Raw genomic sequence first — 15,607 nt, forward strand, 5'->3', positions numbered from 1 at the left:
TAAAGATGCTCAAAGAACTAAAGGAAGATGTGGAGAAAGTAAAGAAAATGATGTGTAAAAAACCAGAAATACCAATCAAGAGTTAGAAAACCTAAAAAGAAACCTAAAAGAGAAACTGCAGCTGGAAACTACAATACCAGAAATGAAAGATTCATAGAGGGGTTCAAAGGCAGATTTGAGCAGGCAGAAGAAGGAATCAGGGAACTTCAAGATAGGACAATGGAAATTATTGACGCTGAGAAACAGAAAAACATTGAGGAGGGGAACAGGGTGGGAAGGGATAAATTAGGAGTTCAAGATTTGCAGATACTAACACTATATATAAAATAGATAAACAACAAGTTTATACTGTATAGCACAGGGAACTATATTCAATATCTTGTAGTAAACTGTGGTGAAAAAGAATATGAAAATGAATATATGTATATATATATAATGTATGACTGAACAATTATGCTATACACCAGAAATTGACATGACATTGTAAACTGACTATACATCAATAAAAAAGAAAGAAAGAAAGAAAGAAAAAAACTGAAGAAAAGTGAACAGAGCTTAAAGGATGTGTGGGACATGATTAAATGGACCAACATATGCATTAAGGGAGTAATGAGAAGGGAGAAGGAGAAAGGGACAGAGAGAAAAACTGAAAAAATAAATGGCTAAAAAATCCCCAAATTTAATGAAAGAGATGAATATAAACATTTAAGAAGCTCAATAAGTTCCAAGTAAGATTAACTCAGAGAGACCTACACCAAAACACATCATAAGCAAACTTTCAAAAACCAAAGACAAAGGGTGAGTTTTGAAAGCAGTAAGAGAGAAGTGAATCATCACATACAAGGGCTCCTCAATAAGATTATATGCAAATTTCTCCTCAGAAACTTTGGAGGCCTGAAGACAGCAGACCCATAAATTCAAAGTGTTAAAAGAAGGGAAAAAAAGCCTGTTAACCAAGAATGCTATATCTGGCAAAACTGTCCTTCAAAAGTAAAGGAGAAATCAAGACATTCCCAGATAAACAAAATCTGAGGGAGTCTGTGACCACTAGATGTGCCCTGCAAGAAATGCTTGAGGGAGTCCTGCAAGGTGAAATAAAGGATACTAGATGGTACCTCAAAGCCATATAGAGGAACAAAGATCTCAATAAAGTTAAGTATATGGACAATCATAAAAGCTAGTATTATTGTAGAAATAGTTTGTAACTGTACTTTTTGCTGTAGGATTTAAGAGACTAATACATCTAAAGAAAAACACTTATTAAGGTAAAGGCTAGTATTACTGCAACTTTGGTTTGTAATTCCAAATCTTGTTTTCTATATAAATTAGGAGACATTAAAATTTTTCAAAATTATTAGTTTATATGTTGGGCACATTATATATAAAGATGTAATTTTGTGACATCAACAACAGAAAGAGGTGAGGATGGAGCTGTAAAGGAACAGAGTTTTTTATATTATGGAAGTTGAGGTGACATAAATTCAAATTAGAGTGTTATAACTTTAGGATGTTAAATGTAATTCCCATGCTAACCACAAAGAAAATAGCTATCGAATACATTCAAAGGAAAATTAAGAAGGAATTTAAACATTTCACTACAAAAAGTTAATTAAACAGAAAAGAAGGAAGAATGCAAAAAATGAGGAGCAAAAAAGCTACAGGGCATATAAAAAAACAAATAACAAAATGATAGAAGTGAGTCCCTCTTTATCAGTAGTAACTTTAAATGTAAATGAGTTAAACTCTCTAATCAAAAGACAGAGATTGGATGATAGGATAAAAATACATGACCCAATTATATGCTGCCTACAAGAGATTCATGTGAGATTTAAAGACAAAAACAGGTGGAAAGTAAAGGAATGGGAAAAGATATTCCATGAAAATAGTAACCAAAGGAAAGCAGGAGTGGTTATACATATATAAGATAAAGTAGACTTTAAATCAAAAATGATTACAAGAGACAAAGAAGGACATTATATGTTAATAATAGGTTAAATACAGCAGGAAGATATGCCAATTATAAATATTTACATATCTAATGATACACCACCAAAATATACAAAGCAAAAACTGATAGAATTGAAGGGAGAAATAGGCAGTTTTACAATAATTGGAGACTTGAATACCCACTCACAATAATGGATAGAATAATCAAATAGAAGATAAGTGAGGGAATAGAGTACTTAAGCAACATAATAAACCAGTTAGATCTAACAGACAAATACAGAATACTCTACCCAACAACAACAGCATACACATTCTCAGTTGCACATGGTATATTTCCCAGGATAGGTCACATGTAAGGCCACAAAATAAGTATCAATAGATTTTAAAAGACAGATATCATACAAAGTATCTTCTTTGACCAGAATGACATTAGAAATCAAAACATAAAGAAAACTGGAAAATTCACAGAATTGTGGAACTGAAACAGCTCAATTTTAAACAACCAATGGATCAAAAAAGAAATCACAAAGGAAATTAGAAAATACTTAGTTATGAATGAAAACAAAAATACAACATGCCAAAACTCATGGAACACAGTGAAAGCAAGGCTAAGGAGAAATATTATAGCTATAAATGTTTATAGTAAAAAACAAGAAAGATCTCAAACCAACAATCTAACTTTACAACTTAAGGAGCTAGAAAAGAAAAGCAAACTAAACCCAAAGCTAGCAGAAAAAAGTAAATACTAACAATCAGAATGGAAATAAATGAAAAGGAGAATAGAAAAAAAATAGAGAAAATCAATAAAACCAAAAGTTGGCTCTTCAAAAACGTCACCAAAATTGACAAGCCTTTGGACTCAGAAAAAAGAGAGAAGACTCAAATTACTAAAATCAGAAAGTGGAGACATCACTACCAATTCTACATAAATAAAAAGAATTATAAGAGAGTACTATGAACTATTGTATGCCAACAAATTGGATAACCTAGATGAAATGGACAAATTCCTAGGAACCTGTCAAGACTAAGTCACAAAGAAGTAGAAAATCTGAATAGACCTGTAACTAGTAGGAGATACTTCAGCAATAAAAAAAATCTCCCCGCAAAGAAAAGCCCCTGGACCTTGGCTTCACTGGTGAATTCTACCAAACACTTGAAAAATAACTAATACAATCCTTCCTAAACTTTTCCAAAAAATTAAAGAGGAGGAACACTTCCTAACTCATTCTAGGAGGCCAGCATTACCCTGATACCAAAACTGGGCAAAAACACACAAGAAATAAAAACTAGAGACAAATATCCCTTATGAACAATGATGCAAAAATTCCCAAGAAAATACTAGCAAACTAAATTCAGCAGCCTATTAAAAAGATTATACACCTGACCAAGTGGGATTTATTCCCAGAATGCAAGGGTGGTTCAACATATGAAAATTGATCAGTGTAATACAACACATCAATAAAATAAAGGGGAAAAAATCCACATAATCATTTCAGTTAATGCAGAAAAAGCATTTGACAAAAATTAAGCACCATTTTATGATTTAAAAAATTCAACAAACTAAGAATAGAAGGAAACCACATCCACATAATAAAAACCATATGTGAAAAACCCACAGCAAACATCATATTCAATGGTCAAAGATGAAAGCTTTTCCTCTAAGATCAGGAACAAGGCACCACTTCTATTCAACACAGTACTAGCAGTTCTAGCCAGAAAAATCAGGCAAGAAAAAGAAATAAAAGACATCCAAATTGGAAAGGAAGAAGTAAAATTATCTGCTTGCAGATGATAGGATCTTATATGTAGAAAACCCTGAAGACTCCACAAAATAGGTGTTAGAACTAATAAACAATTTCAGCAAAGTAGCATGATACAAACTCAACACACAAAAATCATATGTGTATACATGAACAATGAACAATCTGAAAAGGAAATTACCAGAACAATTCCATTTACAATAGCATCAAAAAGGATAAAGTGCTTAGAAGTTAACTTAACTAAGGCGGTTAAATTTTTGTATAATGAAAACTACAGAATGCTGCTGAAAGAAATTAAAGAAGACATAAATACACGGAAACACACCCCATGTTCATGATCAGAAGACTAGTGTTATTATTTTACTACTGTTAAAATGTCAACATTATCCAAAGTGACCTCTATAGATCAGATTCAGTGCAATCCTTATCATAATGCCAATGATGTTCTTTGCTGAAACAGAAAAACACATCCTGAGATTTATATGGAATCTCGGGGGACTCCAAATAGTCAAAACAATTCTGAAAAAGAAGAACAAAACTGGAGGATTCATACCTTTCTGGTTTCAAAACTTACTACAAAGCTATAGTAATCAAAACAGTGTGGTTTGGGCATAAAGACAGACATATAGACCTGTGGAATAGACTAGAGAGCCTAGAAATAAACCTTCAGGAATATGGTCAAATGATTTTAGACAAGGGTGCCAAGACCATTCAACGGGAAATGACAGTTTTTCAACAAATGATATAACTGGATATCTACATGAAAAGAAAATGAAGTTGGACCCTTACCTAACATCATATACAAAAACTAACTCAAAATGGATCAAGAACCTAAATGTAAGACCCAAAACAATAAAACTCTTAAAAGCAAGCACAGGATGAAAGCTCACGACATTGGACTGGTTGATGATTTCTTGCAGATGACACCAAAGGCACAGACATCAGAAGAATAAATGGACAAATTGGACTTCATGAAAATTAAAAAACAAAATAAAACTGTATATCCACAGAGAAAAAAGGCAACCATAGGATGGGAAAAAATATTTGCAAAATATATATTTTTAAGGGATTAATGTCCAGAATATAGACAGAACTCCTAAAACTCAACAACAACAACAACAACAAAACAGAAATTCAAAAATGGGCAAAGGACTTGAGCAGACATTTCTCCAAAGAAGTTATTCAAATGGCCAACAAGCACATGAAAAGATGCTTAACATCACTAATCACTAGGTAAATGCTTATCAAAACTACAGTGAGAAACCACCTCATAGCCATTAGGATGGGAACTATCAAAAAAACACAAATCACAAGTGTTGCTGAGGATGTGGAGAAACTGGAACCCTTGTGCACTGTGGTGGGAATATAAAATGGTACAGCTACTGTGGAAAACAGTATGCAAGTTTCTTAAAAAAAACAGAATTACCATACGATCCTGGATTCTGGATACATACTCAAGAGAACGAAAAGCAGAATCTTGAAGAGATATATGTTCACCCACATTCATAGCAGCATTAGTCATAATCGGTAAAATATGGAAGCAATTGAAGTGTCCATCAATGGATGAATGGATTACCCAAATGTGATATATACATACAATGGAATATTATTCAGACTTAAAAAAAAAAGAAGGAAATTCTGCGATATGCTGTAATATAGATGAATGTTGAGAATATCTAAGCTAATGAAATAAGCCAGTCCCTAAAAGACAAATACTGCATGATTCCACCCTAGGAGGCATTTGAGTAGTCAAATCCATAGACAGTAGAATAATGGGTGTCGGGGTAGGGGAGGGAAGAATGGGGAGTTATCGGGTCGTGGGCATAGGATTTCAGTTGCACAAGATGAATAGTTCTGGGGATGGATGGTGATGACGGCTTCACAATAATGTGAATGTACTTAATAGCATCGAACTGTACACTTAAAAATGGTTAAGATGATAAATTTTATGTTATTTTATTTAACACAACTTTAAAAATTAAAAATATAAATGAAGTCCATCTTTCCCTCTAGAAGTCCACCCTGGGAACCCAGCGGAAGGAAACCATCCAGACTGTGAGCCGAGCTCTAGTTACCAGGACGTTCACCACCACGCTAGATGTCAGCTGGGGCCGCCTCGCCTTTCTTGATACAGATAAACTGGTTCGGACACGGAGCCACATGAAGTGCTGTGGCCTGGGGACGGTTCCGGCATCCACACAGGGAGACCTCCTCTGACAGAGGACTCCCGCCCCAGGTGCAGCCCTTCGTTAAATTACGGGCAAAAATTTCACTCAAGGAAGCATTGTGAGCCCAGCTGGCTTTAAACAAGTCCTCCTCCCTCCTCTGTCTCCCTCCCTCCTCCACTCCTTCCCCTCCCTCTTCTTCCACCTTCCCCTCCTCCTCCTTCTTTTCCCCATTGCCTCTGCCTGGTTCCCTCTTCCTCTAGACACCATCATGGTGCATGGCTCCCCACCTCACTCCTCTTAGCTGTCCCAAGGGCCCCTATGGGAAGGCCATGCCTGGCCTCTCTGTTCCAAACACAACACTCCCTCTGCCCCCAGCATGCCTACCCCTTCACTTGCCTTGTCTGCCTTCTCTGTAGTCACCACTACCTACCATCCACTGCTCATCTTTGTGTGCTTGTATATTGTCTGTTTCTATTGGCACGTCAGCTCCCCAAAGCGGGGACTCTGTCGTGCCCCAAGCTGTAGCCCAGTACCTAGTGCAGGGACTGGCATGCTGCAGAAACTCGGCATGTGTGGGCAGAGCAGGTTAATGATTGCAGAGCAGAGCCCGAGCCAGAGTCTGTGTTGTCAGTACCCCCTTCACATGAAGTAGGGGCATCACCCCACAGAAAATGCCCTTCAGCCATCTTACCCCTGAGAACTTTCTGGGGGTCTTTTCTGGGTGTGGCCTAGCCTCTCTCCACCTTCTCCCCATCCTCCCTTCTCTACTCTTTCCTGTCTCCTCCATCCTTCCTTCCAGGAGCAAATATTGCACCCCCAGCCCACACACATGCTCCATGCAAAGATCTGCCCCCGCCCCCCATGAGCTGGTCCCTTCTGACCTTTTTGCACATGGGCCCCAACCACCCCAATCCTACCCAGGTATTTTCCCAGAGATACTTCCTCCCCTGAGAGGAATTCTGGTAAGAGCTATGGAAAGAATTAAAATGTCACATCTTGCTTTTTATATAAAATAGAGGAAACAGTCCGTGTGTAATAGGAGAAAACATGACTAAATCTAAATGGTTAACAAAGATTATGGTTCAGCCATTCTTTGGACAACTAAGTAGCCACTTACGATGACAGTATACTCATATTACAGACAAAGAGCTAATTTCCTTAATATGTAAAGTGCTTTTATGGCTCAACAGGAAAGAGACCAACAACCCAATGGAAAAGTAGGCAAAGGACATGAATGGTTTATGGAAAAGAAGCTACAAGGAACCTTTAAATATTTGAAAAGATGCCCCAAATCATTCATAGGACGGGAAGTGAAAGAAAAAAAGACACGATTATTTGTCTCCCAGATCCGCAAATATGGAAGTCTGATAACACGTGTTGGGGAGGGGTGGCAAGCTGGCTTCTTCACACATGGTACAACACTTTAGGGGGGTAATTTGCCAGATTTATCAAAGTTCAAACTGCATATTTTCCCCTTGACCTTGTAAATACACTCCTAAATGTTTTCCCTAAAGATTCATTCTCATGTAGGCAAAAACGATGCTTGAACAAGGATATTCCTTACAGCACTGACTGGGATAACAAGAGAAGGAAATAGCCTAAATGCCCAACAATAGTTAAATCAGTTATGGAACAACCATGCAGTAAGATGCTATGTAGCTGTTTAAAGAAAATGAAAAAAGGAAGATTTTCTTTTCTGTTTTGATGTGGACATATTTCCAAATTACAGTAAATTTTTTAAAAAAGAAAAAACCCCCACTATATACAGTATACTATCATTTGTGAGAAAGGAGGAAACATATATATATAGATATACGTTTTTATATATCTCTTCATGTTTGTTAAGGTCCACCTGGACAATCTTTGGAAGGAGACATAAAAATCTGCTGACGTTTGTTGTGTTCAGGAAGGGTTATCAGGTGGCTGGGAGACAGGAGGGGGAGAGACTAATTTTTTGTTACGTACCTTTTTTTATGTTTCATACTATTTTACTGTACCAATGTATTAGCTACTAAAAAATAAAAATTTTAAAGTGACATAACATTTAATCTTCCTTTAACATACAGTTTTGTAATTATTTAGTTTAAAAAATATAATTCCATTTTGGCTTTTATGTATGAGTCTGCTTAAAAAATAGAAATATATACACAGAGGAAAAAGACTAAAAGGAAGAAAACCAAACTGAGAACAGAGGTCATCTGAGTGTGAACTTAACGTTCCCTCTGGTTCACTGAAAGAATTCTTCTTTGCCAAATGTCAGAGGCATCCTAGCCAGAAGGGCTCTAAATGCTTTCTGGGAAATAGTCTTGTCTCTGGGGAGTTTATCAGAAGACTTCGGCCTGACTCACAGGATGGCACACATGTTCTATCCCAGAGAAACAGGATCGAAACAAGCAGGATAAATGAGTAAACTCATGTTTCCATAGGCCTCCCACCTTTTCATTCCAGGAAAACTACTGGTTTCCTTCCCTGTTCTACTAGGGAGAAAGGATGACTGCAGAGCAAGAAGGGTCTGGGTCAGAGGTGGCCAGAGTAACTAAGCTCACACCCGTCCCCACTCTCCAGATCCACAGAGAACTTGAGAATACTTAGAGCTTCCCAAAGGAGCAGAATGGGGGTTCCCACCAACTTCACCCAGCTCTCAAGGACCTCGGAAACCCCAGACGGAGTGTAGGTTACACAAGTATGCTTATTTTATAGGTAACAAGTCCCACATACAACCAAGTGCTTGCCTGCCTCACTGCTTCTGCCTGGTTTCAAGGTCCATGGATGGCAGAGATATGCTCTTCAGAGTGGTCTGAGGGACTAAAAGCCTTCAGTTCTCCAGAAAGCCTGCACCAATCACCAGACTGATCAATTTTTCAGACTTTTTTCTTCTCAACTCATCTGAGTGTTTGCTTAGTGCCAGCTAAGTTTCAGCCAAGGTAGACTTCGGGCTCCCAGCTAACACTCAAAAATAGATCCGGTAAAGAAAACCAGTAGTTCACAGCCTCAGATGCCTACAAAAAGTTTTTTTTTTTTTTTTTTTACAAAGTGTATGCACCTGTATTTGTCTGCTTAATGCTTAGTGCCATTCTGGGTGGGAAGCAGAGGAGAGATTTTGGGGTGGGAAATGAGTTTCCTAGCTTTGCTACAGCTGCAACAAAGAACTACAAACCGGGTAGATTAAAATGAGAGAAATATATTCTCTCATAGTTCTAAAGGCCGCAAGTCTGAAATCAATATGTCAGCTGGCCATGCTCCTTCTGAAGCCCTAGGGATGGATCCTGCCTTGCCTATTCCGGCTTCTGGTGGTTGCAGGCAGTTCTTGGACTTTCTCTGCTTGTAAATGTCTCCTTCCAGTCTCTGCCTGTGTGTCACGTGGCTGCCTTCTCCCTGTGTCTCTATCTTCCTACACTGATCTCCTTTCTTATAAGGACACCAGTCATACTGAATTAAGGGCCTTACTCTAGTATGACCCCCATCTTAATTAATTACATCTGCTATGACCCTATTTCAAAATAGTCACATTCTGAGGCAGTGGGGTTAGGACTTCAACACACCTTTTTCAGGGACACAATTCAATCTGTAACAGATGGGGAAAGACATACTAAGTTGTTTTGCTGAATTTTGCTCAGAGGGGAGAGGGGTATAGGTGGTGGAGGGTGTAGGGAGACTGACTTGGCCCTACAAATATCCAGTCACCTCTGCATCTGGTCAAGGAATAAGGCTAAGCATGTTGTGAAACCCTTCCAAAGAACTTTCCCTTCTGCTTGTCTGCCTTCTTCAAGGACCCATCACTTCTCATGCTTGTGCGATATCTTGAGGTTAACTGTGCACAGGCATCCTCATTTCATCCAACCTGTGAAACACACTTTAAAGGATATATTATCATCCCCGTTTTACAGATGAGAAACAGGTTCTAAGAGATAAAATAGTCCAGGGTCACCAAGCAAATTCAAGGAGCAGAGAGCCCTGGTCTGTCTGCCTCCCACACCAGGTCCAGTCAAGCGGGTGCTGTGCTCTGGAGGCAAGGCAGGTGGGCACAATCACTGGCAGTTGGCACTATCGTTCAGTTAGTTTTAAGGAGAGTATGCTGGATGGGGAGGCTGGATGGACCATGAAATCATCAGAAGGTCTCTCCTTCTGTTCTGCAGAAAGAGACCAAGCCTAGTGCTTTTCTGGGTTTATTGCTTCTTACAGAGAAAGAAGGGCAAACCCCACCTACTGCTACCTCCAGGTTTGGGAGGCTGGGAAGTCCTGGTTTTCCAACTGCTTTTTAAGTCTGCAGAACCCCCAACCTTTTATTTATTTATTTTTATTCCCTGCCCCCAATCTTTTGAAAAGGAAATCTAAGAACCTCAACTTATAAAACAGATGCAAACAGTGCTGAAGGTGGGGGCCTCCCTGCACCTCCCCAAATGGTTATCCCTGAAAACTCCTGGTCCTGATCTCCTGGGTGAGAAAATGGCAGAAAATGACTTGGAAACGCAAAAGGCAAGTAACAAAATGATACCCATGTATTCACCTATTTACAAGGGTAAAACGTTCATCAGGAATAGTCTATGGAAATTTGACATTAAGTAACTATTGTTTAAATGTTTAAAGCTATGCTGATGGTATTGCGGTTATGTTTTTTTTAAAAGACTCCCTATCTTTTTTTTTTTTTTAATGGAGATACTGGGGACTGAACCCAGGGACGTGTGCATTGTTATGCTAAGCACACACTCTGCCACTGAGCTTTACCCACCCACAAAAGACTCCTTATCTTTTAGTTCATTCTGAAATATTTCAGTTGAGATGCTGTGATGTCTGTCTGCTATTTGTTTCAAAATGAGTTGTGGTAGGAACCAAACTGGGCTGGTCCAGGGTGATGACTGTTGAAGGTGAGTAGGGGTTACACGGGGCTTGGTTGCATCAAACCCGGCAAATTCATACAGTTCAGTCTAATTCTATTTCTTCTATTCTGGCATCTGTTTGGAATTGTCCATCATAAAAAGCTTTTTTTAAGCTAAAAAGTCTGAATTGTGTGCAATGAACAGCGAAACTTCCGTAATTCTATAAAAGGCAATTAAAAGTTGAAGTTTCAGGACGGGGCGTTGCGAGGGTGGGAAGGAGTAGGAGTGAAGGGGGACGTGACCGCGTCCCGAAACCCAACCCGGCTAACCCTGACTTGCTTTTCTCTGCGGCTAGGCTCGCAACTCATCCTCCAAACTCCGCAGGGTGGCAGGGCTGCCCGGCCACCGGCGCCCCATCTGCCCAACCGTTCATCAGTCCAGCCTCTGTCCTCCCGACCATCCAGCCAGCCAGCTACCTTAACCATCCTTCCAGCCAGCCACCAGGCCACCGGTAGGTCCTGCTCCAGAGCCCTCTGGCATCGCACTCCTCCACGCTCCGCGCGGCATCCGCACCCCGAACTTCCCCGCGCCGCTCGCCCCAGCCCGGTCCGCAGCCCTGCGAAGTGCTGGGCACTCACCGGCTGCGCTCCCAGCTTCGCCGCGCTGCTCACGAAACTGAAAGTAGGCGCCGAGAGCACCCAGGCGGCTGGTGCTGAGAGCCTGAGAGCTGCTGCCGGGAAATCACGTGGATTCTAGGTGCCCGGGCCGGGCGCCCGAGCGGACTGGGCGGGGGAGGCACACCCGTTCCTGCAGGGCTCCCGCTCCCCGCGCCTCCTGGCGCTCAGCCACCTTTGCGAACGGCACCCAGAGACAGCCCCAAGGGTCGGGGGTGGGGGTGGGGCCGCTGGCCCCTTTCGTGGATGTGAAACCGAGGCAGAGGAGTGAGGGCTGAGTTCAACTCTCCCTGCCTCCCTGGAGACTAAGGAGAGATGGGACAGGATGGGAAGGAGGTGCTCGCAGTGCAGCAGGAGACTCACAACCCAGGGGTCCTGCCTCCTTTTCTGCGGTGCTCCCCAGGATGAAGGGAGGGGAGAAAAGACTAACAATAATTGGTCTTATTAGCTGAGCGCTTGGCCTTCTGGACGGTGCTAAGCACTATCTAAGAATTTATCTCATCTAATCCTCAAAATAACCCAACATACAGATGCAAATAAGCTCCCCATTATACAGATGAGCAAACAGACTCAGAGAGGGGAGAGGTAAAGGAACTTGCCACGAATCCACTACCCTTTCAAAGCTCTACTACAACCTCCCCGACTTTTTGCATTCCTCTGGGGACAGAAGCTCTCTTCCTCCTGCAGAGGATACATCCATCCTAGTAAGGTCATCCACCAACCTCCCTGTGGCATGCCTGCAGTAAAGCAGCTTTCACTCCCAGATCTTCTGCCCTCTTGCCTCCCAAGCCAGATGTGTGTGGGTGTGAGGGTACTGCAAGTAGTGGTCACAAGCACAACCATCCGTGTCAGACACCCTTGGGTTCGAGTCCTACGGCAGAAGAAAAGTTATCCCATTAGGCAGATGAAGAAGCTGAGATTCAGGTATGTCAAATGAGTTGCTGAAAGTCACACAGCAGTCATGAACAGAGCTGGCTCTTGAACCCAGTGTCCTTTCCACCCTGGAGATACCTGGCCTGCTGAGAAGATTATCACTGAAGATAATCTGTGGGATATTATCTTCAATTAATCTGAGAAGCGCTACCTTCCCAAAGGCTCCCTACCCTCAGCCTGACCTGTGGCCTGAAAGTCCACCATTAGCACATCGTTCCTTGGCTGAAGGTGTGCAAGCTCCTCTGGTATCAATTGAATGGCCATCAGTCATTTACACTTGAGTGTGAACAAGCTAATAAGATTTTATTGGTGGGAGATCAGAGGGAATGCTGAGTGTCTGGATTTGGGGGTAGGAAACATAAGGTGTGAGTCAGAGGGACCAGAGGATGGAGCCCATGTTTACTGGTCACCTCTCTGTGCCAAGTACTTCATCTCCATGAAGTATAACCCATAGCTGGCATTTGTGAGCACTTAGGACATACCAGACAGTGTTATGGGTATTTGTGCTTACTCTTTTAATCTTCATGGCAGCCCTATTATGTCCATTTTTACAGGTGAAGAAACAGAGACAGAGAGGGTAACATGCTGGTGATTACACAGCTAACAGCAGAGGAGCTGGGATATGGCCCAGGTGGGGCAGCTCCAGAGCCCCTGTTCTTGGCCACCATGTGATACCCCCTCTAGGCTAACCCAGTCCTTACCAGAACCCTATGTGGAAAATAGTATCATCCCATTTAATAGACAAGGAAATTGAGGCACAGAAGGCCTCAGAACCAGTATTTCAGGGTCCTGGGATTTGAATCCAGGTTTGAAGGCCCAGCCTTCCCCCTGCATTTTCCATTGCCTGAGGCTGGTTCCAAACACCAGGGCCCCATCTTGTTGTGGGTCAGCAACCCAGGTGGCAGGATGTGCTTCCACAGGACCTGGCCTTGGGCAGCCCTTGTCTCCTCCCCAGAGGAAGCAGCCAAGTGTGGCCTTCTGGGAATAGGTTTGACTGTGTCAGGGTCAGGACCCCACCCAGGCTAGGGGAATTCCTAGTATTTGGATGAAGGCCTGGGTTTGAGCTTCTGGGCTCGGGTGGAGGCGCCAGGACTTGGGAGAGGGGTGAGAGGGGTCCAGCAGGTGAGTCCTGTTCTGGCGACCTCTGAGACTCCACATCTCCTTCTGCTAAGGGCACTGACGTGTAGGTGCCCTTCTGGTGCAGACCCGGCTGAGACGGTGAAGGAAGCTGAGGGGCTGCACTTTTCTGGAGCAGAAATAAGCTCCAGTAAGCCAGAAAGAGAAAGAAAAATACCGTATGAGATCACTCATATGTGGAATCTAAAACAACAACAACAACAACAACAACAACAAAGCATAAATACAAAACAGAAATAGACTCATAGACATAGAATACAAACTTGTGGTTGCCAAGGGGGCGGAGGGTGGGAAGGGATAGACGGGATTTCAAAATTGTAGAATAGATAAACAAGATTATACTGTATAGCACAGGGAAATATACACAAGATCTTATGGTAGCTCACAGAGAAAAAAATGTCTCAATGAATATATACATGTTCATGTATGACTGAAAAATTGTGCTCTACACTGGAATTTGACACAACATTGTAAAATGATTATAAATCAATAAAAAATTCAAAAAAGAGAAATAAGAAATAAGCTCCAGGGCCTTCTGGGGTCCCGGCTGAGCTGGGGTCCACAAGGGGCAAGAGTCCAAGCTCTGTCTGCCTCTTGTGGTGGTGAAAGTTTCCATGTGAGGAAGGAGCTGCCCAGGGCTGCCAGCTTATCCTGATACTGTCCTTGGGGCATCAAGGTCTGGGAGGGGGCTCTTCGAGGGTGCTCTCTTGGGTAGTGTAAGGCTCCTATCTGCCCAAAGGCTTACATCCCAAGGCTTGGAATTTCCACATTGGACTCAGGACTAGTGAAATGACTTTGACTCTTTCTGCCAGAGTCCCTGCCTGCCAGCCCCTATAAGTACTCCTGGTCAGTTTAGTAGGTCAGACCCTTGCTTTGGACCCTGAGGGAGGAAGAGAAACAGGCCCAAGAAAGCATTTGGAGGGGACAGAGGAGGGGTTGGAAGGAATCTGACTCAGAGGATGGTGCCCTCCTCTCACATCTTCCCAAATCTCAAGGGGCGTCCCTCTGCCAAGCTCCACCTGAGACCTTGCTTCCTGGCCATCTCCCCTGGCTGTCAAAATAAAGGTTGGGCCCCTTCGGCACCCCGTGATGTGGACCCAGACCTCATCTCTCTCCCTCTCCACTTTGCTCTCTGTGCTACTTCGGCACCCCCTTAAGTTTCTTGATTCTCTCATGGTCCCTCCTACCCCAGGGACTTTGCATATGCCATTGTCCTCTATGCTTTTTCCCCATCCCATTTGGCCAATGTGGCAGTGAGGAATTTTCTTCACATACCCTCCTTGGGGCCTGGTACCTCCCAAGACTGAGATGGCAGAAAGAAATCTTTTGTATTTTAGCCTGAGGGGGGAAGAAGATACGCTTTGAGCATCATAAGGTGGTCTGGCTGGTGCTCACGAGGTTTCTCTTCCATGGAAAAGTCTGATTGGCTTATCAGAGGCTCCCTCCTCCTCTTCTACCAGAAACCAGACCACTGTGAGGGCCCTTTACCCTCCCTGTCATCCTCTGGATCTAATGCCCCCATGGTCCCATATTTCTTGTCTAGCACTGGAACCACATGGAGCAGAGAATGAGTGACAGCTCATGCAGGAAGCTGGTCAGAAGCAGAGAAGGGACCTCTGATAGTAGGTGGGGAAGGGAGTGAAAGGGCCTGATGCTGTGGGGGAGGGAAGAGAGATGGTCTGACAGTTGCTTTCTGCTGACCAAGGGGGAGGCTGAGAAACCCACCAGGGTAGTTCCAGCTCCCATTCCCTTCCTCCTACCAAAGTCACACCCACACACAGAGATGTTCAAAAAGATGGCAGGGCCAGCTCAACATATCCTGCAGGGAAGGCAGCAGAAAGGTCCTGGCAGGGCCTTCTCCAAAATATCCCCTGCATGCCCCAGTAATGGTGTCTGAGATTCCACCATTAGAGTCACCTCATGTGGACAAGTGTCCCACAAAGTCAGCATCAAGAAGGAATTTGGAGAGCATCAGGTCTAACACTTTCACTTGATAGGAGGGGAAACTGAGGCTCGGGGTTGGCTGTGAACCAGGCCTCAGCCTCCCAGTCCAGGGCTCTTTCTGCCACATCAGGCTGCCATAAGGAGACCCGTGCCCTTGAGGTGGGTTGAGCCATCTGTGGGGTGGCAGAGACAATATTCTCCAGGTAAACCAGGAACAGGGATCCACA

General features: G+C 42.7%; 1 protein-coding gene across 13 annotated transcripts in view; it reads right to left on the reverse strand.

The window, feature by feature from the left end:
* NLRC5 (NLR family CARD domain containing 5) overlaps positions 1 to 11,469 on the reverse strand; it is an 80,733-nt gene extending 69,264 nt beyond the window's left edge. For 10 of the 13 annotated variants that reach the window (XR_010382297.1, XR_010382298.1, XM_031458396.2 and 7 more), the window contains exon 1: positions 11,169 to 11,324. The gene's annotated coding sequence lies outside the window, so the exon portion shown is untranslated. The other 3 variants (XM_010996084.3, XM_064489151.1, XM_064489150.1) reach the window with 1 other exon arrangement.
* Between the last annotated feature and the right edge of the window lie 4,138 nt (positions 11,470 to 15,607).

Source organism: Camelus dromedarius, chromosome 9 (assembly GCF_036321535.1).
Source record: "Camelus dromedarius isolate mCamDro1 chromosome 9, mCamDro1.pat, whole genome shotgun sequence".
NCBI lineage: Eukaryota > Metazoa > Chordata > Mammalia > Artiodactyla > Camelidae > Camelus > Camelus dromedarius.